Genomic DNA, 25,215 nt, shown 5'->3' on the forward strand with positions numbered 1-25,215 from the left:
GTGAGCCACTTAAGAGACACGCCTATGTCTGACCTTTTTGTCAACACTTAACAGCCGAAAACTCTGATGTCGGTGCCAAATTTAAACTTAAACTAAGCACGCCAAGAGCCTTAAATATGCCTGAAATTAAAGTAAAGTTTGACGCGTTAACATGGGAACAGCGTTCGAGTTGTCAAAAATTCCTTCGCAATTTATCATCTACAATGTCTCGGCATCATGTCGACCACTTCTGGTGTCAATCGCATGAATCCCATACGAGGAGTATTTAAAGGTTCACAGCATGTAACTGTCAGCCTTAAATATGTGTAAAAATGAAAGTAAAGTTTGATGCATTGCCATGGGAACAGCGTTTGAGATATCAAAAATCCCTTCGCAATTCATCATCTACAATGTCTTGGCATCATGTTGACCACTTCTGGTGTCAATCGCATGAAAATCCTAGAAGGAGTATTTAAAAGTTCACTGCATGGAACTGAAAGGCTTCAATATGCCTTTAAAATGAAAGTAAAGTTTGACACGTTGCCATGGGAACAGCATTCAAGATATCAAAAATCCCTTCGCAATTTATCATCTACAATGTCTCAGCATCATGTTGACCACTTTTGGTGTCAATCGAATGAATATCCTAGAAGGAGTATTCAAAAGAACATCGGATGGAACTGTCAAAAAAATCCACCTTTGTGACTGACACACTTCCTGGCGCCTGGTGGTGGCGCTATACCCGAGACTCACAATAGGCACATCAATGCGATCGGAATCTTCAGACGAACAAATGCCCCGCGTGTCATCACAATAAGACATTTTTTGCCTTAGATATTACACACTTCCTGTTTCTCTGATTTCGCCATGACTTTGTCGCTTCGCCATGGCAGAACCGTTCGAGATATCAAAAATCCCTTCGCAATTTAGCAAGTACAATGTCTCGACATCATGATCACCGCGTTTGGTGTCAATCCCATGAATCCCCTAGAAGGAGTATTCAAAAGTTCACCGCATGCATTTTTTAAACAATCCGAAATAGCCGACTTCCTGTTGGGCGGAGCTTAAAAGTTAGAGGGCGAAAGTTGTTCGGGTCGATGAGATCTATATGTGTACCAACTCTCGTACATATGCGTACATTTTTGCCTGATCTGTGCCCCAATGTTTGTTTTTGAATTACAGGGGGCGCTACAGAGCTCCATTGCCACGCCCGTATTCCAGCCTTTGCATGAGCCTAGTGGCACGCGACTCTGACGTGTGTGCCAAATTTCAAGACTTTTCGAGTATGTTAAGGCTCCCAAATTAGCACAAGTGTTGAAAAAAATAAAAAAAAAAAAAATAATAAATTCGAGCAAAAACAATAGGGCTTCGCACCTTTCGGTGCAGGCCATTCTGGCCTGCTCCTCGGTGCTCGGGCCCTAATAATAATCCGAGCAAAACCAATAGGGCTTCGCACCTTTCGGTGCAGGCCATTCTGGCCTGCTCCTCGGTGCTCGGGCCCTAATAATCCGAGCAAAAACAATAGGGCTTCGCACCTTTCGGTGCAGGCCATTCTGGCCTGCTCCTCGGTGCTCGGGCCCTAATAATAAATATTAAAGCTGCAAGCAGCGATGGAAGGGCCCTCGCACGCATGTGCACCGCTACCCTATGGCATTAGTTAAGCAGTGAACCAGGGGGATATGAATTAAAGTGGGTAAATATAGGTGGACATTCAAAGGGAAACTGATGGGCCACAATGGCTGTGTGCAGCAGGTGGCGCTATGACTGTACCTGATTATTTTTATATTGACGTGTTCAGGCTGGGACCCTTATCAAACTTGTGAAGTCGGGGGCAGATCGGATAATGTATGCCTGAATTACAACAGCTTCCTGTTTCATGGCAAAATATCACACTTTGCCAGGCTGCCACGGACACGCCCTTCAACGAAAATTCAAGATCTTCACAGTTTATCACGGCAAAGGGCTTAACATCAGTCTGACCAAATATGATGATGATTTGATTAAATCTCTAAGAGCAGTAAATCACAGCGTAAAACATGGCATTTCCTGCTACCTCTAGGTGGCGCTATGACTGAAGCTGAATATTGGCATTAAAATGTGTTCACTTCAAGACCCTTATCAAACATGTGAAGCGTGGGGCAGATTGGACATTGTATGCCTTAGTTATAACAACTTCCTGTTTCATGGCGAAAATGCCAAACTTTGTCAGGCCGCCACAGACACACCCTCCAACGAAAAGTCAAGATCTCCGCAATTTAGCATCGCAAAGGCCTTTAGATGAGACTGACCAAATATGATAATGATCGGATTAAATCGCTAGGAGGAGTTCGTTAAAGTACGACGCTTGGAAATGTCAAAAAATGACAGAAAAAATTAAAAATGGCTGACTTCCTGTGGGGTTTAGAGCTTCGCTCCAAGAGACTTTTTTGTAGGTCTTGGGGTGCTAGATGATCCTACCAAATTTCGTATCTGTACGTTTTTCGTAGTGGGGGGGCTGTTCTCTTGAAATTTTGCAGGTGGCGCTATCGAGCCATTTCTACACGCCCACTTCTGACGCCTATACTACATGTAAATTTTCGCCACTTCTGACGCGTGTGCAAATTTTCATGAGTTTTTGGGTATGTTTAGGCCCTAAAAATTGCGATCCATTTCGGAGAAGAAGAAGAAGAAGAAGAAGAAGAAGAAGAAGAAGAAGAAGAAAAATAATAATAATAATAAACGGAGCAAAAACAATAGGGTCCTCACACCCTGGTGTGCTCGGGCCCTAATTAAAGCTGCAAGCAGCGATGGAAGGGCCCTTGCACGCATGTGCACCACTACCCTATGGCATTAGTAAAGCAGTGAACCAGGGGCATACGAATTAAAGTGGGAAAATATAGGTGGATATTCAAAGGAAAATTGATGTGCCACACCGGCTGTGTGCAGCAGGTGGCGCTATGACTGTACCTGATTATTGTTATATTGATGTGTTCAGGCCAGGAACCTTAACAAACGTGTGAAGTCTGGGGCAGATTGAACAATGTATGCCTGAATTACAACAGCTTCATGTTTCATGGGGAAACATCACAATTTGCCAGGCCGCCACGGACACGCACTTCAATGAAAAGTCAAGATCTTCGCAATATATCATCTTAAAGTCCTCAAGAGCAGTATGACCAAATATGATAATAATTTTATTAAATCCCTAAGAGCAGTAAATCAAAGCTTAAACCATGGCATTTCCTGCTGTCTCTAGGTGGCGCTATGACTGAAGCTGAATATTGGCATTGAAATGTGTTCAGGCCAAGACACTTATAAAACGTGTGAAGCGTGGGGCAGATTGGACATTCTATGCCTGAGTTAGAACCACTTCCTGTTTCATGGCCAAAATGGCGAAATTTGTCAGGCCGCCACGGACACACCCTCCAACGAAAAGTCAAAAGCTCCGCAATTTAGCATCGCAAAGGCCTTTAGATGATACTGACCAAATATGATGACGATCTCATAAAATCTCTAGGAGGAGTTTGTTAAAGTACGAAGCCTGGAAATGCCAAAATTTGCTCAGAATTCACAGCAAAAATTAAATATGGCTGACTTCCTGTGGGGTTTAGAGCTTAGCTCCAAGAGACTTTTTTGTAGGTCTTGTGGTAATAGATGATCCTACCAAATTTCGTATCTGTACGTTTTTCGTAGCGGGGGGGCTGTTCTCTTGAAATTTTGCAGGTGGCGCTATCGAACCATTTCTACACGGCCACTTCTGGCGACTATACCACATGTAAATTTTCACCACTTCTGACGCGTGTGCAAATTTTCATGAGTTTTCACGTATGTTTAGCCCCTCAAAAATGCGATCCATTTCGGAGAAGAAAAAGAATAATAAGAATTAAAGCTGCAAGCAGCGATGGAAGGGCCCTCGCGCGCATGTGCACCGCTACCCTATGGCATTAGTAAAGCAGTGAGCCAGGGGGATATGAATTAAAGTGGGTAAATATAGGTTGATATTCAAAGGAAAATTGATGTGCCACAACGCCTGTGTGCAGTAGGTGGCGCTATGACTGTACCTGATTATTGTTATGTTGACGTGTTCAGCCCTGGACCCTTATCAAACTTGTGAAGTCGGGGGCAGATCGGAAAATATATGCCTGAATTACAACAGCTTCCTGTTTCATGGTGAAATATCACACTTTGCCAGGCTGCCACGGACACGCCCTTTAACGGAAAGTCAAGATCTTCGCAATTTATCACGGCAAAGGGCTTAACGTCAGTCTGACCAAATATGATGATTATTTGATTAAATCTCTAAGAGCAGTAAATCACAGCTTAAAACATGGCATTTCCTGCTGCCTCTAGGTGGCGCTATGACTGAAGCTGAATATTGGCATCAAAATATGTTCAGGTCAAGACCCTTAACTAACGTGTGAAGCGTGGGGCAGATTGGACATTGTATGCCTGATATAGAACAACTTCCTGTTTCATGGCGAAAATGCCGAACTTTGTCAGGCCGCCACGGACACACCCTCCAACGAAAAGTCAAGATCTCTGCAATTTAGCATCGCAAAGGCCTTTAGATGAGACTGACCAAATATGATAATGATCGGATTAAATCGCTAGGAGGAGTTCGTTAAAGTACGACCCTTAGAAATGTCAAAAAATGACAGAGAAAATTCAAAATGGCTGACTTCCTGTGGGGTTTAGATCTTAGCTCCAAGAGACTTTTTTGTAGGTCTTGGGGTGCTTGATGATCCTACCAAATTTCGTATCTGTACGTTTTTCGCAGTGGGGGGGCTGTTCTCTTGAAATTTTGCAGGTGGCGCTATCGAGCCATTTCTACACGCCCACTTCTGACGCCTATACTACATGTAAATTTTCGCCACTTCTGACCCGTGTGCAAATTTTAATGAGTTTTCGGGTATGTTTAAGCCTTCAAAAATGCGATTCATTTCGGAAAATAATAATAATAATAATAATAATTAAAGCTGCAAGCAGCGATGGAAGGGCCCTCGCACGCATATGCACCGCTACCCTATGGCATTAGTAAAGCAGTAAACCAGGGGGGTATAAATTAAAGTGGGTAAATACAGCTGGATATTCAAAGGGAAACTGGTGTGCCACACCGCCTGTGTGCAGCAGGTGGCGCTATGATGGTACCTGATTATTGTTATATTGATGTGTTCAGGCCGGGACCCTTATCAAACGTGTGAAGTCTGAAGCAGATCGGCTAATGTATGCCTGAATTACAACAGCTTCCTGTTTCATGTTAAAACATCTCACTTTGCCAGGCCGCCACGGACACGCACTTCAACGAAAAGTCAAGATCTTCGCAATTTATCATCGCAAAGGGCTTAACATCAGTCTGACCAAATATGATGATGATTTGATTAAATCTCTAAGAGTAGTAAATCACAGCGTAAAACATGGCATTTCCTGCTACCTCTAGGTGGCGCTAGGACTGAAGCTGAATATTGGCATTGAAATGTGTTCAGGCCGAGACTCTTATCAAACATGTGAAGCGTGGGGCAGATTGGACATTGTATGCCTGAGTTAGAACAACTTCCTGTTTCATGGCGAAAACGCTGAATTTTGTCAGGCCGCCACGGACACACCCTCCAACGAAAAGTCAAAAGCTCCGCAATTTAACATCGCAAAGGCCTTTAGATCAGATTGACCAAATATGATGACGATCTGATAAAATCTCTAGGAGGAGTTCGTTAAAGTACGAAGGCTGGAAATGACAAAATTTGCACAGAAATCACAGCGAAAAATCAAAATGGCCGACTTCCTGTGGGGTTTAGAGCTTCGCTCCAAGAGACTTTTTTGTAGGTCTTGGGGTGATACATGATCCTACCAAATTTCGTATCTGTACGTTTTTCGTAGTGGGGGGGCTGTTCTTTTGAAATTTTGCAGGTGGCGCTATTGAGCCATTTATACACGCCCACTTCTGGCGCCTATGCCACATGTAAATTTTCGCCACTTCTGACGTGTTTGCAAAATTTCATGAGTTTTCGAGTATGTTTAGGCCCTCAAAAATGCGATTCACTTTGGAGAAGAAACGGAATAATAATAATAATAATAATAATAATAATAATAAACCGAGCAAAAACAATAGGGTCCTCACACTGGTGTGCTCGGGCCCTAATAATAAACGAAGCAAAAACAATAGGGCTTTGCACCCACGGTGCAGGCCATTCTGGCCTGCTCCTCGGTGCTCGGGCCCTAATTAAAACTGCAAGCAGTGATGGAAGGGCCCTCGCACGCATGTGCACCGCCACTCTATGGCCTTAGTAAAGCAATGAACCAGGGGGATTGAAATTTCAGTGGGTAAATATAGGTGGATATTCAAAGGAACTTTGAAGTGCCACACCTCCTTTGTGCAGCAGGTGGTGCTATGATTGTAATTGATTGTTGCAACATTGATGTGTTGAGGCCAGGACCCTTGTCAAACATATGATGTCTGTGACAAATCGGACATTGCATGCCTGAGTTACAACAGCTTTCTCATGGCGAAACATCAAACTTTGATAGGCCACCACGGACACGCCCCTTTAACGAAATGTCAAGATCTTCACAATTTATCATTGTGAAGTCCCTAAGTTCAGACTGACCAAATATGATGATGATCTGAATACATTTCAATGAGCAGTAAATCACAGTGTAAAACATGTCATTTCCTGCTTCCAGCAGGTGGCGCTATAACTTTTACTGAATATTGCCATGTTGATGTGTTCAGGAAAGGACAATTATCAAACTTGTGAAGCGTGGGTCAGATTGGACATTTTAAACCTGAGTTAGAACAACTTCCTGTTTCTTTGAGAAACACAGAAAATGTGGCAAGCCGCTACGTACACACCCTCCATTGAAATGTCAAGATCTCCGCAATATTGCATTGCAAAGCCCTTTAGATGACACACACCAAATATGATGATTATCTGATTAAATTTCTAGGAGGAGTTCGTTAAAATACGAAGGCCAGAAATGCCAAAATTTGCCCTCAAATTACAGAGAAAATTCGAAATGGCTGACTTCCTGTGGGGTTTAGAGCTTTGCTCCAAGAGACTTTTTTGTAGGTCTTGGGGTGATAAATGATCCTACCGCATTTCGTATCTGTACGATTAACGTAACGGGGGGGCTGCTCTATTAAATTTTTGTAGGTGGCGCTATATAGAGCCATTTTAACACCCCAAGTTCTGAAGTCTATATCACATGAACATTTTCGCCACCTTTGACACGTGCAACGTTTCATGACTTTTTGAGCTTGTTTAGGCTGTCAAAAATGCGATTCATTTAGCGATACTTTGCGAGGCCGCAACGGACACGCCCTTTAACGAAAAGTAGAGGTCGTTGCTATTTATCATCACACAAGGTCTTGAGATTAGACTGATTAAATATGATGTTGATATGGTTAAATCTCTAAGAGCTGTAAGTCACAGTGTAAAACAAGGTATTTCCTGCTGCCTCTAGGTGGCGCTATGACTGTTACTGAATTATGCCATGTTGATGTGTTCAGGCCTGGACCCTTATCAAACGTGTGAAGTTGGGGGCAGATCTGACAGTGTATGCCTGAATTACAACATCCCCCTTTTTTTTGGCGAAACATCACACTTTGCCAGGCCGCCACGGACACGCCCTTCAACGAAAAGTCAAGATCTTTGCAATTTCTCACCGCAACAGGCTTAACATCAGTCAGACCAAATATGATGATGATTTGATTAAATCTCTAAGAGCAGTAAATCAGAGCATAAAACATGGTATTTCCTCCTACCTCTAGGTGGCGCTATGAGTGAAGTTGAATATTGGCATTGAAATGTGTTCAGGCCAAGACCCTTATCAAACGTATGAAGCGTGGGTCAGATTGGACATTGTATGCCTGAGTTAGAGCCACTTCCTGTTTCATGGCGAAAATGCCGAAATTTGTCAGGCCGCCACGGACACACCCTCTGACGAAAAGTCAAGATCTCCGCAATTTAACATCGCAAAGGCCTTTAGATGAGATTGACCAAATATGACGATGATCGGATTAAATCTGTAGGAGGAGTTCGTTAAAGTATGAAGGCTGGAAATGACCAAATTTGCACGAAAATCAAGGCAAAAATTAAAAATGGCCGACTTCCTGTTGAGTTTAGAGCTTCGCTCCAAGAGACTTTTTTGTAGGTCTTGGGGTGATAGATGATCCTACCAAATTTCGTATCTGTACGTTTTCGTAGTGGGGGGGCTGTTCTCTTGAAATTTTGCAGGTGGCGCTATCGAGCCATTTCTACAGGCCCACTTCTGGCACCTATGCCACATGTAAATTTTCGCCACTCCTGACATGTGTGCAAAATTTCATGAGTTTTCGAGCATGTTTCGCCCCTCAAAAATGCGATTCACTTTGGAGAAGAAGAAGAATAAATAATAATTAAAGCTGCAAGCAGCGATGGAAGGGCCCTCGCACGCATGTGCACAGCTACCCTATGGTGTTAGTAAAGCAGTGATCCAGGGGGGTATGAATTAAAGTGGGTAAATATAGGTGGATATTCAAAGGAAAATTGATGTGCCACACCGCCTGTGTGTAGCAGGTGGCGCTAAGACTGAACCTGATTATTGTTATATTGACGTGTTCAGGCCGGGACCCTTATCAAACTTGTGAAGTTGGGGGCAGATCGGATAATGTATGCCTGAATTACAACAGGTTCCTCTTTCATGGCGAAATATCACACTTTGCCAGGCTGCCATGGAGACGCCCTTCAACGAAAAGTCAAGATCTTCGCAATTTATTACCGCAAAGGGCTTAACATCAGTCTGATCAAATATGATGATGGTTTTATTAAATCTCTAAGAGCAGTAAATCCCAGCCTAAAACATGGCATTTCCTGCTACCTCTAGGTGGCGCTATGACTGAAGTTGAATATTGGCATTAAAATGTGTTCAGGTCAAGACCCTTATCAAACATGTGAAGCGTGGGGCAGATTGGACATTGTTTGCCTTAGTTATAACAACTTCCTGTTTCATGGCGAAAATGCCTAACTTTGTCAGGCCGCCACGGACACACCCTCCAACGAAAAGTCAAGATCTCCGCAATTTAGCATCGCAAAGGCCTTTCGATGAGACTGACCAAATATGATAATGATCGGATTAAATTGCTAGGAGGAGTTCGTTAAAGTACGACGCTTGGAAATGTCAAAAAATGACAGAGAAAATTCAAAATGGCCGACTTCCTGTGGGGTTTAGAGCTTAGCTCCAAGAGACTTTTTTGTAGGTCTTGGGGTGCTAGATGATCCTACCAAATTTCGTATCTGTACATTTTTCGTAGCGGGGGGGCTGTTCTCTTGAAATTTTGCAGGGGGCGCTATCGAGCCATTTCTACACGCCCACTTCTGACGCCTATACTACATGTAAATTTTCGCCACTTCTGACGCGTGTGCAAATTTTCATGAGTTTTCGGGTATGTTTAGGCCCTCATAAATGCGATCCATTTCGGAGAAGAAGAAGAAGAAGAAGAAGAAGAAGAAGAAGAAGAAGAAAAATAATAATAATAATAAACGGAGCAAAAACAATAGGGTCCTCACACCCTGGTGTGCTCGGGCCCTAATAATAATAAACGGAGCAAAAACAATAGGGTCCTCACACTTGTGTGCTCGGGCCCTAATAATAATAATTAAAGCTGCAAGCAGCGATGGAAGGGCCCTCGCACGCATGTGCACCGGTACCCTATGGCATTAGTAAAACAGTAAACCAGGGGGGTATAAATTAAAGTGGGTAAATACAGGTGGATATTCAAAGGGAAACTGATGTGCCACACCGTCTGTGTGCAGCAGGTGGCGCTATGATGGTACCTGATTATTGTTATATTGACGTGTTCAGGCCGGGACCCTTATCAAACGTGTGAAGTCTGGAGCAGATCGGATAATGTATGCCTGAATTACAACAGCTTCCTGTATCATGTCAAAACATCACACTTTGCCAGGCCGCCACGGACACGCCCTTCAACGAAAAGTCAAGATCTTCGCAATTTATCACCGCAAATGGCTTAACATCAGTCTGACCAAATATGATGATGATTTGATCAAATCTATATGAGCAGTAAATCCCAGCGTAAAACATGGCATTTCCTGCTACCTCTAGGTGGCGCTATGACGGAAGCTAAATATTGGCATTGAAATGTGTTCAGGCCAAGACCCTTATCAAACATGTGAAGCGTGGGGCAGATTGGACATTGTATGCCTGAGTTATAACAACTTCCTGTTTCATCGCGAAAATGCCTAACTTTGTCAGGCCGCCACGGACACACCCTCCAACGAAAAGTCAAGATCTCCGCAATTTAACATCGCAAAGGCCTTTAGATGAGATTGACCAAATATGATGATGATCGGATTAAATTTCTAGGAGGAGTTCGTTAAAGTACGACGCTTGGAAATGTAAAAAAATGACAGAGAAAATTCAAAATATCTGACTTCCTGTGGGGTTTAGAGCTTAGTTCCAAGAGACTTTTTTGTAGGTCTTGGGGTGATAGATGATCCTACCAAAATTCGTATCTTTACGTTTTTCGTAGCGGGGGGGCTGTTCTCTTGAAATTTTGCAGGTGGCGCTATCGAGCCATTTCTACACGCCCACGTCTGACGCCTATACCACATGTAAATTTTCACCACTTCTGACGCGTGTGCAAAATTTCATGAGTTTTTGAGCATGTTTAGGCCTTCAAAAATGCGATTCATTTCGGAAAATAATAATAATAATAATAAATATAGCTGCAAGCAGCGATGGCAGGCCCTCGCACGTTTATTTACCGCTACACGGTGCCTCCGAGAAAACGATGCACGGTGGGCAAGTGCATCAAGTGGGTAAATATCAGTGGGCTATTTAATGTTGTTTCTGAGCCATTTGGGGACTGTAGGCAAAAGAAACCCCACATTTTAGACAAACAGGGGCACTAGTGATCCACTTAAGAGACCACCTATATCTGACCTTTTTTTTCAACACTTAACAGCTGAAAACTCTGATGTGTGTGCCAAATTTAAAGTTCAACTAAGCACGCCAAGAGCCTTAAACATGCCTGAAATTAAAGTAAAGTTTGATGCGTTGCCATGGGAACGGCGTTCGAGATGTCAAAAATTTCTTCGCAATTTATCATCTACAATGTCACGGCATCATGTTGACCACTTCTGGTGTCAAATCGCATGAATCCCATACGAGGAGTATTTAAAGGTTCACAGCATGTAACTGTCAGCCTTAAATATGTGTAAAAATGAAAGTAAATTTTGATGCATTGCCATGGCAACAGGGTTCGAGATATCAAAAATCCCTTCGCAATTTATCATCTACAATGTCTCGGCATCATGTTGACCACTTCTCGTGTAAATCGCATGAAAATCCTAGAAGGAGTATTTAAAAGTTAACTGTATGGAACTGAAAGGCTTAAATATGTGTAAAAATGAAAGTAAAGTTTGACGCGTTGCCATGGGAACAGCGTTTGAGATATCAAAAATCCCTTCGCAATTTATCATCTACAATGTCTCAGCATCATGGTGACCACTTTTGGTGTCAATCGCATGAAAATCCTAGGAGGAGTATTTAAAAGAACATTGCATGGAACTTTCAAAAAAATCCAGCTTTGTGACTGACACACTTCCTGGCGCCTGCTGGTGGCACTATACCCGGGAGTCACAATAGGCACATCGATGCGATCGGAATCTTCAGACGAACAAACACCCCGCATGTCATTACAATAAGACATTTTTTGCCTTAGATATTAGACACTTCCTGTTTCTCTGATTTCGCCACAACTTTGTCGGCTCGCCATGGCAAAACCGTTCGAGATATCAAAAATCCCTTCGCAATTTAGCAAGTCCAATGTCTTAACATCATGATCCCCACGTTTGGTGTCATTTGCTTGAATCCCCTAGGAGGAGTATTCAAAAGTTCACCGCATGCATTTTTTAAACAATCCAAAATGGTGGACTTCCTGTTGGGCGGAGCTAAAATGTTAGAGGGCGAAAGTTGTTCGGGTCGATGAGATCTATATTGGTTCCAACTTTCGTAAATGTGCGTACATGTTTGCCCGATCTGCGCACTACTGTTTGTTTTTGCATTACAGGGGGCGCTACAGAACCCCCGTGCCACGCCCGTGTTCCAGCCTTTGTCTGTTCGCAATGACGGACGACTCTAACGTCTGTGCCAAATTTCAAGAGTTTTCGAGTATGTTAAGGCACCCAAAATGCCCAAAAGTGTTAAAAAAAATAAAAATTATAAAAAAAAAAAAAATAAAAATAAAAAAAAAAAAAATAATAAATTCGAGCAAAAACAATAGGGCTTCGCACCTTTCGGTGCAGGCCATTCTGGCCTGCTCCTCGGTGCTCGGGCCCTAATAATAATAATAAACGAAGCAAAAACAATAGGGCTTTGCACCCACGGTGCAGGCCATTCTGGCCTGCTCCTCGGTGCTCGGGCCCTAATAAACGAAGCAAAAACAATAGGGCTTTGCACCCACGGTGCAGGCCATTCTGGCCTGCTCCTCGGTGCTCGGGCCCTAATAAACGAAGCAAAAACAATAGGGCTTTGCACCCACGGTGCAGGCCATTCTGGCCTGCTCCTCGGTGCTCGGGCCCTAATAAGAATAAGAATAATAATAAACGAAGCAAAAACAATAGGGTCCTCACACTGGTGTGCTCGGGCCCTAAATATAGCTGCAAGCAGCGATGGCGGGCCCTCGCACGTATTTTTACCGCTACACGGTGCCTCCGAGAAAACGATGCACGGCGGGCAAGGGCATCAAGTGGGTAAAATATCAGCGGGCTATTTAATGTTGTTTCTGAGCCATTTGGGGACTGTAGGTAAAAGAAACCCCACATTTTAGACAAACAGGGGCACTAGTGAGCCACTTAAGAGACACGCCTATGTCTGACCTTTTTGTCAACACTTAACAGCCGAAAACTCTGATGTGTGTGCCAAATTTAAAGTTCAACTAAGCACGCCAAGAGCCTTAAACATGCCTGAAATTAAAGTAAAGTTTGACGTGTTGCCATGGGAACAGCTTTTAAGATGTCAAAAATTCCTTCGCAATTTATCATCTACAATGTCTCGGCATCATGTTGACCACTTCTGGTGTCAATAACATTATTTCCTCAGGAGGAGTATTTAAAAGTTTACCGCATACAGCTGTAAGGTTTAAATATGCCTTAAAAATGAAAGTAAAGTTTGACAGGTTGCCATGGGAACAGCGTTTGAGATATCAAAAATCCCTTCACAATTTATCATCTACAATGTCTCGGCATCATGCTGACTGCTTCTCGTGTCAATCGCATGAAAATCCTGGAAGGAGTATTTAAAAGAACATCGGATGGAACTGTCAAAAAAATCCACCTTTGTGACTGACACACTTCCTGGCGCCTGGTGGTGGCGCTATACCCGGGAGTCACAATAGGCACATCGATGCGATCAGAATCTTCAGACGAACAAACACAATGCGTGTCATCACAATAAGACCCTTTTTACCTTAGATATTAAACACTTCCTGTTTCTCTGATTTCGCCATGAATTTGTCGCCTTGCCATGACAGAACCCTTCGAGATATCAAAAATCCCTTCGCAATTTAGCAAGTACAATATCTTGACATCATGGTCACCACGATTGGTGTCAATCCCATGTATCCCCTCGGAGGAGTATTCAAAAGTTCACTGCATGCATTTTTTAAACAATCCAAAATGGCCGACTTCCTGTTGGGCGGAGCTAATAGGTTAGAGTGCGAAAGTTGTTCGGGTTGATGAGATCTATATGTTTACCAACTTTCATACATGTGCGTACATTTTTGCCCAATCTGTGCACTACTGTTTGTTTTTGAATTACAGGGGGCGCTACAGAGCCCCCGTGCCACGCCCGTGTTCCAGCCTTTGGCTTTCGGCGATGACGGACGACTCTGACGTCTGTGCCAAATTTCAAGAGTTTTCGAGTATGTTAAGGCCCCCAAAATGCCAAAAAGTGTTGAAAAAAATAAAAAAAATAATAATAAAATATAGCTGCAAGCAGCGATGGCGGGCCCTCGCACGTTATTTTACCGCTATACGATGACTCCGAGAAAACGATGCACGGTGAGCAAGTGCATCAAGTGGGTAAATATCAGTGGGCTTTTTCATGTTGTTATTGACCCATTTGGGGACTGTAGGTAAAAGAAACCCCACATTTTAGACAAACGGGGGCGCTGGTGAGCCACTTAAGAGACACGCCTATGTCTGACCTTTTTGTGCACACTTAACAGTCGACAACTCTGATGTGTGTGCCAAGTTTTAGGTTAATCTAAGCACGCCAAGAGCCTTAAACATGCCTAAAATTAAAGTAAAATTTGACGCGTTGCCATGGGAACAGCGTTCAAGATATCAAAAATCCCTTCGCAATTTATCATCTACTATGCCTCGGCATCATGTTGACCACTTTTGGTGTCAATCGCATGAAAATCCTAGAAGGAGTATTTAAAAGAACATTGGATGGAACTGTCAAAAAAATCCCCCTTTGTGACTGACACACTTCCTGGCACCTGGTGGTGGCGCTATACCCGAGACTCACAATAGGCACATCGATGCGATCGGAATCTTCAGACGAACAAACGTCCTGCGTATCATTAAAATTAGACATTTTTTGCCTTAGATATTAGACACTTCCTGTTTCTCTGATTTCGCCATGACTTTGTCGCTTCGCCATGGCAGAACCGTTCGAGATATCAAAAATCCCTTCGCAATTTAGCAAGTACAATGTCTCGACATCATGTTCACCGCGTTTGGTGTCAATCGCATAAATCCCCTAGGAGGAGTATTTAAAAGTTCATCACATGCGTTTTTGAAACAATCAAAAATGGCCGACTTCCTGTTGGGCGGAGCTAATAGGTTTAAGGGCGAAAGTTGTTCGGGGCGATGAGTTCTATATGTGTACCAACTCTCGTACATGTGCGTACATTTTTGCCCGATCTGTGCCCCAATATTTGTTTTTGAATTACAGGGGGCGCTACAGAGCTCCCTTGCCACGCCCGTGGTCCGGCCTTTGCCCGGACCTGATGGCCGACGACTCTGATGTCTGTGCAAAATTTCAAGAGTTTTTGAGTATGTTAAGGCCCCCAAATTGCCCCGAAACGTAAAAAAAAAAATAAAAAAAAAAAAAAAATAATAATAAAAAAAATAAAAAAAATAATAATCCGAGCAAAAACAATAGGGCTTCGCACCTTTCGGTGCAGGCCATTCTGGCCTGCTCCTCGGTGCTCGGGCCCTAAATATAGCTGCAAGCAGCAATGGCGGGCCCTCGCACGTTTTTTTACCGCTACACGGTGCGTCCGAGAAAACGATGCACGGTGGGCAAGGGCATCAAGTGGGTAAAATATCAGTGGGCTATTTAATGTTGTTTCTGAGCCATTTGGGGACTGTAGGTAAAAGAAACCCCACATTTTAGACAAACAGGTGCACTAGTGAGCCACTTAAGAGACACGCCTATGTCTGACCTTTTTGTCAACACTAAACAGCCGAAAACACTGATGTGTGCAGAGATGTATAGTAACGAAGTAGAACTACTTCACTACTGTACTTAAGTACTAAAAGGCAGTATCTGTACTCTACTGAAGTATTATTTTTTTCTCCTACTTCCACTTTTACTTCAGTACATATTTTCGATGAGTTTAATACTTTTACTCCAATACATTTTTTATGTGCTGCATAGTTACTCGTTACACTCAAATGTTACGAATCATTCTAAACCTACATTATCACTGCCGGAGCGGTGATACACATTAGAAACACACACAGATTGTGGTCTAAACCAATAGGAGATAGTGAAGAGCGGACCCCTCCCTCCCTCTCACTCACAAATATGAGCCGCGGTTGTGGACAAATGTGAAGTGAAGAGAGAACCAAAGTGCACGAGAGAGACCGATAGAGAGAGAGAATTCGCGAGAAAGGGCGAGTGTGCGCGAAAGAAGGAAACCTAAATACATTGAAACACCTTTTACCTTTACCTATTACCATTACATCGACTAATATTTTATTAATTCTGAATTTTCTATTGCCATATTAGTTAAATTAATCTGAACATTCCTGTCCTTGTACTCCTGCTACAGCCAAAGCAATTGTGAGTGTCCTTTAGCTTAAACATTTGAAATAATATAAACAATATTATATTCAAACTTTTGACTGTTTTCTTTAATAACTACATTACACAATACTTGTACTTTTACTTTCAGTACTTGAGTAGTATATTTTAAAATAAACTACTTGCAATACTTAAGTACAAAACATGTTTAATACTTCAGTACTTCCACTTAAGTGGTGTGCTCACTTTTTTGTTAGAGCACTTGTACTTTTACTCAAGTCTGGGTCCCTAGTACTTTATACATCTCTGGATGTGTGTGCCAAATTTAAAGTTCAACTAAGCACGCCAAGAGCCTTAAACGTGCCTGAAATTAAAGTAAAGTTTGACGCGTTGCCATGGAAACAGCGTTCGAGATGTCAAAAATTCCTTCGCAATTTATCATCTACAATGTCTCGGCATCATGTTGACCACTTCTGGTGTCAATCGCATGAATCCCATACGAGGAGTATTTAAAGGTTCACAGCATGTAACTGTCAGCCTTAAATATGTGTAAAAATGAAAGTAAAGTTTGATGCATTGCCATGGGAACAGCGTTCGAGATATCAAAAATCCCTTCTCAATTTATCATCTACAATGTCTCTGCATTATGATGACCACTTTTCGTGTCAATCGCATGAAAATCCTAGAAGAAGTATTTAAAAGTTAACTGTATGCAACTGAAAGGCTTAAATATGCCTTTAAAATGAAAGTAAAGTTTGACGCGTTGTCATGGGAACAGCGTTCGAGATGTCAAAAATTCCTTCGCAATTTATCATCTACAATGTCTTGGCATCATGTTGATCACTTTTGGTGTCAATCGCATGAAAATCCTAGAAGGAGTATTTAAAAGAACATCGGATGGAACTGTCAAAAAAATCTACCTTTGTGACTGACACACTTCCTGGCGCCTGGTGGTGGCGCTATAACCGGGAGTCACAATAGGCATATCGATGCGATCGGAATCTTCAGACGAACAAACACCCCGCATGTCATTACAATAAGACATTTTTTGCCTTAGATATTAGACAATTCCTGTTTCTCTGATTTCGCCATAAGTTTGTAGCCTTGCCATGACAGAACCGTTCGAGATATCAAAAATCCCTTCGCAATTTAGCAAGTCCAATGTCTTGACATCATGATCACCACGTTTGGAGTCAATCCCATGTATCCCCTCGGAGGAGTATTCAAAAGTTCACCGCATGCATTTTTTAAACAATCCAAAATGGCCGACTTCCTGTTGGGCGGAGCTTAAATGTTAGAGGGCGAAAGTTGTTCGGGTCGATGAGATCTATATGTGTACCAACTTTCATACATGTGCGTACATTTTTGCCCGATCTGTGCACTACTGTTTGTTTTTGCATTACAGGGGGCGCTACAGAGCCCCCCTGCCACGCCCGTGTTCCAGCCTTTGGCTTTCGGCGATGACGGACGACTCTGACGTGTGTGCCAAATTTCAAGAGTTTTCGAGTATGTTAAGGCCCCCAAAATGTTCAAAAGTGTTAAAAAAAAAAAATAATAATAATAATAATAATAATAATAATAAAAATAATAATCCGAGCAAAATCAATAGGGCTTCGCACCTTTCGGTGCAGGCCATTCTGGCCTGCTCCTCGGTGCTCGGGCCCTAAATATAGCTGCAAGCAGCGATGGCGGGCCCTCGCACGTTTGTTTACCGCTACACGGTGCCTCAGAGAAAACAATGCACGGTGGGCAAGTGCATCAAGTGGGTAAATATCATGCTGCTACTGACCCATTTAGGTACTGTAGGTAAAAGAAACCCCACATTTTAGACAAACGGGGGCGCTAGTGAGCCACTAAATAGACACGCCTTTATCTGACGTTTTTGTCAACACTTAACAGCCGACAAATCTGATGTGTGTGTCAAATTTAAAGTCAATCTAAGCACACCAAGAGCCTTAAATATGCCTGACATAAAAGTAAAGTTTGACACGTTGCCATGGGAACAGCGTTAGATGTCAAAAATTCCTTCGCAATTTAGCGTCTACAATGTCCCAGCATCATGTTGACAACTTCTGGTGTGAATTGCATTATTTCACTAGAAGGAGTATTAAAAAGAACATTGCATGCGACTGTCAGGCTTAAATAAGCCTTTAAAATGAAAGTAAAAAGTTTGACGCGTTGCCATGGGAACAGCGTTTGAGATATCAAAAATCCCTTCACTATTTATCATCTCCAATGTCTCGACATCATGTTGACCACGTTTGGTGTCAATCGCATAAATATCCTAGGAGTATTGAAAAGTTCACTGAATGCAACTGAAGGGCTTAAATATGCCTTTAAAATGAAAGTAAAGTTTGACGCGTTGTCATGGGAACAACGTTTGAGATATCAAAAATCCCTTCGCAATTTATCATCTACTATGTCTTGGCATCATGTTGACCACTTTTGGTGTCAATCGCATAAACATTCTAGAAGGAGTATTTAAAAGAACATCACATGGAACTGTCAAAAAAATCAACCTTTGGGACTGCAACACTTCCTGGCGCCTGGTGGTGGCGCTATACCCGAGACTTACAATAGGCACATCGATGCGATCGGAATCTTCAGACGAACAAACACCCCACGTGTCATCACTATAAGACATTTTTTGCCTTAGATATTAGACACTTCCTGTTTCTCTGATTTCGCTATGACTTTGCCGCTTCGCCATGGCAACACCGTTCGAGATATCAAAAATCCCTTCGCAATTTAGCAAGTCCAATGTCTTGACATCATGATCACCACATTTGGTGTCATTTGCATGAATCCCCTAGGAGGAGTATTCAAAAGTTCACCGCATGCATTTTTTAAACAATCCAAAATGGCGGACTTCCTGTTGGGCGGAGCTAAAATGTTAGAGGGCGAAAGTTGTTCGGGTCGATGAGATCTATATGTGTACCAACTTTCATAAATGTGCGTACATGTTTGCCCGATCTGTGCACTCCTGTTTGTTTTTGCATTACAGGGGGCGCTACAGAGCCCCTGTGCCACGCCCGTGTTCCAGCCTTTGTCTGTTCGCAATGACGGACGACTCTAACGTCTGTGCCAAATTTCAAGAGTTTTCGAGTATGTTAAGGCACCCAAAATGCCCAAAAGTGTTAAAAAAAATAAAAAAAAAAATAAAAATAAAAAAAAAAATAATAATAAATTTGAGCAAAAACAATAGGGCTTCGCACCTTTCGGTGCAGGCCATTCTGGCCTGCTCCTCGGTGCTCGGGCCCTAAATATAGCTGCAAGCAGCAATGGCGGGCCCTCGCACGTTTTTTTACCGCTACACGGTGCGTCCGAGAAAACGATGCACGGTGGGCAAGGGCATCAAGTGGGTAAAATATCAGTGGGCTATTTAATGTTGTTTCTGAGCCATTTGGGGACTGTAGGTAAAAGAAACCCCACATTTTAGACAAACAGGTGCACTAGTGAGCCACTTAAGAGACACGCCTATGTCTGACCTTTTTGTCAACACTTAACAGCCGAAAACTCTGATGTGTGCAGAGATGTATAGTAACGAAGTAGAACTACTTCACTACTGTACTTAAGTACTAATAGGCAGTATCTGTACTCTACTGAAGTATTATTTTTTTCTCCTACTTCCACTTTTACTTCAGTACATATTTTCGATGAGTTTAATACTTTTACTCCAATACATTTTTTATGTGCTGCATAGTTACTCGTTACACTCAAATGCTACGAATCATTCCAAACCCACATTGTCACTGCCGGAGCGGTGATACACATTAGAAACACACACAGATTGGTCTAAACCAATAGGAGATAGTGAAGAGCGGACCCCTCCCTCCCTCTCACTCACAAATATGAGCCGCAGTTGTGGACAAATGTGAAGTGAAGAGAGAACCAAAGTGCACGAGAGAGACCGATAGAGAGAGAGAATTCGCGAGAAAGGGCGAGTGTGCGCGAAAGAATGAAACCTAAATACATTGAAACATCTTGTACCTTTACCTATTACCATTACATCGACTAATATTTGATTAATTCTGAATTCTCTATTGCCATATTAGTTAAATTAATCTGAACATTCCTGTCCTTGTACTCCTGCTACAGCCGAAGCAATTGTGAGTGTCCTTTAGCTTAAACATTTGAAATAATATAAACAATATTATATTCAAACTTTTGACTGTTTTCTTTAATAACTACATTACACAATACTTGTACTTTTACTTTCAGTACTTGAGTAGTATATTTTAAAATAAACTACTTGCAATACTTAAGTACAAAACATGTTTAATACTTCAGTACTTCCACTTAAGTGGTGTGCTCACTTTTTTGATAGAGCACTTGTACTTTTACTCAAGTCTGGGTCCCTAGTACTTTATACATCTCTGGATGTGTGTGCCAAATTTAAAGTTCAACGAAGCATGCCAAGAGCCTTAAACATGCCTGAAATTAAAGTAAAGTTTGACGCGTTGCCATGGGAACAGCGTTCGAGATGTCTGAAAATTCCTTCGCAATTTATCATCTACAATGTCTCAGCATCATGTTAACCACTTCTGGTGTCAATCGCATGAATCCACTTCGAGGAGTATTTAAAGGTTCACAGCATGTAACTGTCAGCCTTAAATATGTGTAAAAATGAAAGTAAAGTTTGATGCATTGCCATGGGAACAGCGTTTGAGATATCAAAAATCCCTTCGCAATTTATCATCTACAATGTCTCGGCATCATGTTGACCACTTCTCGTGTCAATCGCATGAAAATCCTAGAAGGAGTATTTAAAAGTTAACTGTATGAAAGGCTCAAATATGCCTTTAAAATGAAAGTAAAGTTTGACAGGTTGCCATGGGAACAGCGTTTGAAATATCAAAAATCCCTTCGCAATTTATCATCTACAATGTCTCGGCATCATGTTGACCACTTCTCGTGTCAATCGCATGAAAATCCTAGAAGGAGTATTTAAAAGTTAACTGTATGGAACTGAAAGGCTTAAATATGCCTTTAAAATGAAAGTAAAGTTTGACGCGTTGCCATGGGAACAGCGTTTGAGATATCAAAAATCCCTTCGCAATTTATCATCTACAATGTCTCGGCATCATGGTGACCACTTTTGGTGTCAATCGCATGAAAATCCTAGAAGGAGTATTTAAAAGAACATCGCATGGAACTGTCAAAAAAATCCAGCTTTGTGACTGACACTTCCTGGCGCCTGGTGGTGGCGCTATACCCGAGACTCACAATAGGCATATCGATGCGATCGGAATCTTCAGACGAACAAACACCCCGCGTGTCATTACAGTAAGACATTTTTTGCTTTAGATATTAGACACTTCCTGTTTCTCTGATTTCGCCACAACTTTGTCGGCTCGCCATGGCAGAACCGTTCGAGATATCAAAAATCCCTTCGCAATTTAGCAAGTCCAATGTCTCGACATCATGTTCACCACTTTTGGTGTCAATCGCATGCATCCTCTAGGAGGAGTATTCAAAAGTTCAACGCATGCATTTTTTAAACAATCCAAAATAGCCGACTTCCTGTTGGGCGGAGCTTAAATGTTAGAGGGCGAAAGTTGTTCGGGTCGATGAGATCTATATGTGTACCAACTCTCGTACATGTGCGTACATGTTTGCACGATCTGTGCATCAATGTTTTATTTTGCATTACAGGGGGCGCTACAGAGCCCCCGTGCCACGCCCGTGTTCCAGCCTTTGCCCGTTTGCAATGACGGACGACTCTGACGTCTGTGCCAAATTTCAAGAGTTTTCGAGTATGTTAAGGCACCCAAAATGCCCAAAAGTGTTAAAAAAAATAAAAAAAAAAATTTAAAAAAAAATAATAAATTCGAGCAAAACCAATAGGGCTTCGCACCTTTCGGTGCAGGCCATTCTGGCCTGCTCCTCGGTGCTCGGGCCCTAAATATAGCTGCAAGCAGCGATGGCGGGCCCTCGCACGTTTTTTTACCGCTACACGGTGCGTCCGAGAAAACGATGCACGGCGGGCAAGGGCATCAAGTGGGTAAAATATCAGTGGGCTATTTAATGTTGCTACTGACCCATTTAGGTACTGTAGGTAAAAGAAACCCCATATTTTAGACAAACGGGGGTGCTAGTCAGCCACTAAATAGACACGCCTTTATCTGACGTTTTTGTCAACACTTAACAGCCGACAACTTTGATGTGTGTGCCAAATATAAAGTTCAACTAAGCACGCCAAGAGCCTTAAACATGCCTGAAATTAAAGTAACGTTTGACGCGTTGCCATGGGAACAGCGTTCGAGATGTCAAAAATTCCTTCGCAATTTATCATCTACAATGTCTCGGCATCATGTTGACCACTTCTCGTGTCAATCGCATGAATCCCATACGAGGAGTATTTAAAGGTTCACAGCATGTAACAGTCAGCCTTAAATATGCTGGAAAGTGAAAGCAAAGTTTGACGCGTTGCCATGGGAACAGCGTTTGAGATATCAAAAATCCCTTCGCAATTTATCATCTACAATGTCTCACCATTATGTTGACCACTTCTGGAGTCAATCACATTATTTCCTCAGGAGGAGTATTTAAAAGTTTACCGCATGCAGATGTAAGGTTTAAATATGCCTTAAAAACGAAAGTAAAGTTTGACAGGTTGCCATGGGAACAGCGTTTGAGATATCAAAAATTCCTTCGCAATTTATCATCTACAATGTCTCGGCATCATGTTGACCACTTTTGGTAACAATCGCATGAAAATCCTAGAAGGAGTATTTAAAAGAACATCGCATGGAACTGTGAAAAAAAATCACCTTTGTGACTGACACACTTCCTGGCGCCTGGTGGTGCCGCTATACCCGGGAGTCACAATAGGCACATCGATGCGATCGGAATCTTTAGACGAACAAACATCCCGCATGGCATCACAATAAGATATTTTTTGCCTCAGATATTAGACACTTCCTGTTTCTCTGAATTCGCCATGAATTCGTCGCCTCGCCATGGCGGAACCGTTCGAGATATCAAAAATCCCTTCGCAATTTAGCAAGTACAATGTCTTGACATCATGATCACCACGTTTGGAGTCAATCCCATGTATCCCCTCGGAGGAGTATTCAAAAGTTCACCGCATGCATTTTTTAAACAATCCAAAATGGCGGACTTCCTGTTGGGCGGAGCTAAAATGTTAGAGGGCGAAAGTTGTTCGGGTCGATGAGATCTATATGTGTACCAACTTTCGTAAATGTGCGTACATGTTTGCCCGATCTGCGCACTACTGTTTGTTTTTGCATTACAGGGGGCGCTACAGAGCCCCCCTGCCACGCCCGTGTTCCAGCCCTTGTCGGTTTGCAATGACGGACGACTCCAACGTCTGTGCCAAATTTCAAGAGTTTTTGAGTATGTTAAGGCACCCAAAATGCCCAAAAGTGTTAAAAAAAATAAAAATAAAAAAAATATAGCTGCAAGCAGCGATGGCGGGCCCTCGCACGGTTTTTTACCGCTACACGGTGGCTCCGAGAAAATGATGCACGGTGGGCATGTGCATCAAGTGGGTAAATATCAGTGGACTATTTCATGTTGTTACTGACCCATTTAGGTACTGTACGTAAAAGAAACCCCATATTTTAGACAAACGCGGGCGCTAGTGAGCCACTAAATAGACACGCCTTTATCTGACGTTTTTGTCAACACTTAACAGCCGACAACTCTGATGTGTGTGCCAAATTTAAAGTTAATCTACCCACGCCAAGAGCCTTATGCCAGAAATAAAAGTAAAGTTTGAGGCGTTGCCATGGGAATAGCGTTCGAGATGTCAAAAATTCCTTCGCAATTTAGCGTCCACAATGTCTCAGCATCATGTTGACCACTTCTGGTGTCAATCGCATGGATCCTATACGAGGAGTATTTAAAGGTTCACAGCATGTAACTGTCAGTCTTGAATATGTGTAAAAATGAAAGTAAAGTTTGACCCGTTGCCATGGGAACAGCGTTCGAGATATCAAAAATCCCTTCGCAATTTATCATCTACAATGTCTTGGCATTATGTTGACCACTTTTGGTGTCAATCGCATCAATTTCCTGGAAGGAGTATTTAAAAGTTCACTGCATGCAACTGTACGGCTTAAATATGCCTTTAAAATGAAAGTAAAGTTTGACCCGTTGCCATGGGAGCACCATTCGAGATATCAAAAATCCCTTCGCAATTTATCATCTACAATGTCTCAGCATCATGTTGACCACTTTTGGTGTCACTTGCATGAATATTCTAGAAGGAGTATTTAAAAGAACATTGGATGGAACTCTAAAAAAAATCCACCTTTGTGACTGACACACTTCCTGGCGCCTGGTGGTGGCGCTATACCCGGGAGTCACAATAGGCACATCGATGCGATCGGAATCTTCAGACGAACAAACACCCCGCATGGCATCACAATAAGACATTTTTTGCCTTAGATATTAGACACTTCCTGTTTCTCTGATTTTGCCATAAATTTGTCGGCTCGCCATGGCAGAACCGTTCGAGATATCAAAAATCCCTTCGCAATTTAGCAAGTCCAATGTCTCGACATCATGTTCACCACTTTTGGTGTCAATCGCATGCATCCTCTAGGAGGAGTATTCAAAAGTTCAACGCATGCATTTTTGAAACAATCCAAAATAGCTGACTTCCTGTTGGGCGGAGCTTAAATGTTAGAGGGCGAAAGTTGTTCGGGTCGATGAGATCTATATGCGTACCAACTCTCGTACATGTGCGTACATTTTTGCCCAATCTGTGCCTCAATGTTTGTTTTTGCATTACAGGGGGCGCTACAGAGCTCCCTTGCCACGCCCGTGGTCCAGCCTTTGCCCGGACCTGATGGCCGACGACTCTGACGTCTGTGCCAAATTTCAAGACTTTTCGAGTATGTTTAGGCACCCAAAGTGCCCAAAAGTGTTAAAAAAAATAATAATAATAAAAAATATAGCTGCAAGCAGCAATGGCGGGCCCTCGCACATTTTTTTACCGCTACACGGTGCGTCCGAGAAAACGATGCACGGTGGGCAAGGGCATCAAGTGGGTAAAATATCAGTGGGCTATTTAATGTTGTTTCTGAGCCATTTCGGGACTGTAGGTAAAAGAAACCCCACATTTTAGACAAACAGGGGCACTAGTGAGCCACTTAACAGACACGCCTATGTCTGACCTTTTTGTCAACACTTAACAGCCGAAAACTCTGATGTGTGTGCCAAATATAAAGTTCAACTAAGCACGCCAAGAGC

Source organism: Misgurnus anguillicaudatus, chromosome 1 (assembly GCF_027580225.2).
Source record: "Misgurnus anguillicaudatus chromosome 1, ASM2758022v2, whole genome shotgun sequence".
Classification (NCBI taxonomy): domain Eukaryota; kingdom Metazoa; phylum Chordata; class Actinopteri; order Cypriniformes; family Cobitidae; genus Misgurnus; species Misgurnus anguillicaudatus.